The following is a 3,600-nucleotide window of genomic DNA, read 5'->3' as shown; positions in this document are numbered from 1 at the left end:
ATGAAAGGACTTGAGGCTGGGAAATGATTAATCACATTTGGTTGTTTTTCTTTCTTTCTTTTTTTTTTAAAGAATACTGATGACTACTTGTGCAAAATGAAGGGATGAGGGGGACAACTAAAGAAGCAGGAAAACTAATTGAAGGTTATTGCAATAGTTGAGATAGGAAATAATAGTAGTTTGAACCAGGATGGTGCTGGTGGAGGGATAGAGAGAAGTAAATGGATTCCAGAAGTATTTAGGAGGTAAACTTTTGATTGAATAACTTGGGATGCTTTCAAGTGCAAGTAATAAAAACTGACTTACTCTGAATATTCTCACTGTTCTGATTTTGTAATTATCAGGGCAGGCTAAACATTTGCTTTATGAAGACCATGCATGTATCCTCAGACCTATGTCCTTCTCTTGGTCTGGGTTTTTAAATGCTGATAGTTCCTTGATAAACCAAGTCTGATGTATATGATGTATATTAAATGGGAAATGATGGACTCTAGGTGACTTTGATCAACCTCAAGAAAGGATAGCAGAGCTAGTACAATAACCTGAAGATAACCACTGCTAATTTCATGATTTCTTCTTGCCATTCAATGAATTGGCAAGATGAAATTATTACTGTTTAATTTTCTAGGAAACAAAGCCAACTGACTTAAAAGGTAAAAGGAAGTTATTGGTTTATGTAACTGCAATATGTGGAAGGGCTTGTTTCAGGCAAAGCTCAGCACAATCTCTAGGGAACCAGTTTCTGTTTGACCCTCTTTTACCCCCTGCCATGTATGCTTTATCATAAGGGTACCGCTCTTATGTTCCCAAGGTGGGAGTCGCAGATTCAAGTCTACATGCTTCTTCCTTTATATCTTATTTGAAAAAAAGAGTAATATATCTTTGTCTTAGCACTCCCAGAAAATATCTCAAGTCTCACTCTGATTGGGCCAACTCAAGCCTCATGCTCACCATGCTTAACCAGTTATTGAGGCTAAGAAGATGGAATGCTCTGACTGACTTAGCTTAAGGCATGAGCTTTGCTCCTAGAGCTCTGAGGTCAAGCTTTCCTGAACCACATGGCTCACCAAATGGAAAGGGAGACTGTTGAGAAAGGCGAAGGAAGGAATATGTGCTGGGACCCGACAGAGGACTTCTCTGTTAATGGATTAGAAGTCAGAGTTTAGGGAGATGATGGTCAAGAATGAGCTCTTGTTGTGGTGTTGCTCATTGAGGTGGGGAGCCAGAGAAGCAGGTTTATGGAAGAAGATGATGAGTTCGGCTGTGTTCACAGGGCCTAAGAGCTATCCAAGGAGAGATGTCAACTAGACAGTTGGATGGGCCAGCCTGCAGCTCAGAACAGAGGTAATGGCTAAAGACAGAGATTTGTGTGTTGTTGACTTACTTGATCTCAAAACTTGTGCTCTTAATCAGGAGGCATATTTTACGTTAGTTTTAAAGTCTGTTCAATTGCCATAGCAACTCTCTGTGGCCAAGGAACATTTAATCACATTACGGTTATATTTATATCTCACTTATTATATAGTCTTTTAATGCACACAGCTATTGCTTTCCCATTTTATAGATGTGCAAACAGAGGCATAGGAAGGTTATATCCAAGGTCATAAAGCTAATGAAGAGTAGTGCTGGGATTTGAACAAGAAAGTCTAACTCTAGAGTACGTATTCATAATCTCTGTAATATTGTTCTGTTCTCAGCTACAGAAACAGGAGGGGAGTGGCAAAGATGGTCGTCAAGTCAATCCGTTGCTTACACAAAACAAAATGGTTGCTCTGATTAATTCGCAGTTCCCCTATGATCTGCTGGTCTTCGGGTCAGAACTGCTTTTGCAGCATTACAGCCTTAGAGGTGAGAACTCCTGTTTGCAGTGGTCATCTAGGACACCAGCATGGCAAATGGGGAAAGGAGCCGTTATAATCGGAGCTCTGAAACAGCTGAGCAAACCAAATGACGTAGGCAATCACAAGTAAGTTTTGTAATAGAGGAGGCTGGGCCTCTAGACCCCTCTCTTGCCCCATTCTTGCTAAATCCTCATCCTTTCTAAGCTGCTTTTGACAGCAAAACAGAGTTGGGAAAGGCTGAAGTGAAGATGTATGGCTCTCTGACTTTTTCCTTAAAAAAAATAGAAATGATAGTTCCTGTCATTTTGTATTATCTGTGCCTTCTTGTTCTCATTAGTGTGGATAATTAAGAGCTAAGGATAAACCCTCTATTCTGTTAGAATACTTTTTCCCCACTAAAACATAATATCTATAGCTCTTTCCTCCCCTCTATGAATGATACAAACAAGCACAGGAGACAATCCCATACCATGCATTAAATAAGCAAACCTCTAAACTGCCCACATTATTTAGTGAGAGGATTTTTTTTTCACACTGAATCAGACGTTGTTCATAATGGTCAAAATAATCCTTGGCACTTTCTCTAAGCTTGCTCATTATCATTCAGTATATTCAACAGAATTATTAAATTTAAAATAATATGGTGCACCTGGTTGAGATGACGGTGAGAGATTTGGCTTCCTGTCTCTTCGTTAAGGATGAATTCAGCCCAAGGGTGTACTATGAACTTGGCAAATAGCATTATAATAGTGAGAGAATATTGCCTATTGGGTAGCAGGAGTTGATGATTAAATTTAAGTGTGTACTGTCCACATAAAACAAATAATGCTCTTTTTTCCTAACTTTTACTGTGAACATTCATCACTGCTGCTGAAGATGCACAGTTGTTAATTATTGTGTTTTTAACTTGTAATATACTGTAAATTTTGTATAATACTACTGTGACCTTATACAGAATAGAAAAGATGACAGGAGGCCTATAATTATTGTATAAGGAAGAAATGCCTATAATTATCTACTATTTTTAGGACCAGCATGCATGGCCTCTTAATTTACATAAGCTTTAGACATTCACACATTTTCTGTCTTTGCTTGTGGATGATAAATTTTGTTCAAATGAAATCAGAAGACATACTGTTAGATGAGGAGTTAGCCAACTGGGAGCTTGATTACAATGAACAACACGAGCTTTGGTGCCAGCTAAAAAAAGGGAACATTTATTTGGATGGGGTTTGTTTAAGGCAAGATTCAAAACATTTAAAAAAAACCCCTACACCATATTACTATATTGGAGCTTGATAACGTGTGATTATTTTTTAGAGAATTGGTTAAATTATCTTGTGGAAAAGCATTAACCTAACAAAGAGAAAACCCCTAGGATATTTATCACATGTAGGGTGATTATGACAGCATGTTCTTATTAGAGATGAATATTTTGTTCTCATTAAGGTTACCCCCTTGAGTGCTCAAGGATGCAAAGTGCATTGCAGTAAAGCGCTATAGTTCTATTGTCTTGTGAGCACTTGGTGTTGGTTGGGGGCTTTCGTCTCCAGTAAAGGTGCCTCTTTAAAAGACCGAGCCCTGGCAGGGCCTGTATCAGAGCCACTGGGCAAATGGAACAGACTGGGAACTTTTCAGTTCAAATACTCCAAGAATTGGGAGTGATATTGAGAAATCTCTGGTCTCCTAGTGTGTGACAGCAGGTGGGAAAGGTGGATGGATAGGTCCCTGAATCGTCTACAGGTGAGCCCCACTTGAA

At 38.9% G+C, this 3,600-nt stretch overlaps 1 non-coding gene across 1 annotated transcript; it reads left to right on the top strand.

The window, feature by feature from the left end:
• The first annotated feature begins 305 nt into the window (after nt 1-305).
• LOC129085827 (small nucleolar RNA SNORA72) lies at nt 306-437 on the top strand. Its single transcript, XR_008530762.1, has one exon. It is a non-coding gene; the product is annotated as a small nucleolar RNA SNORA72 (small nucleolar RNA).
• Nucleotides 438-3,600: the final 3,163 nt, after the last annotated feature.

The sequence above is a fragment of the Pteronotus mesoamericanus genome, unplaced genomic scaffold, assembly GCF_021234165.1.
Source record: "Pteronotus mesoamericanus isolate MK-2021 breed Mesoamerican mustached bat unplaced genomic scaffold, CSHL_Meso_final scaffold_31, whole genome shotgun sequence".
NCBI lineage: Eukaryota > Metazoa > Chordata > Mammalia > Chiroptera > Mormoopidae > Pteronotus > Pteronotus mesoamericanus.
The sequence above is the reverse complement of the archived record's forward strand: the minus strand, read 5'-3'. Positions and strand labels throughout refer to the sequence as shown.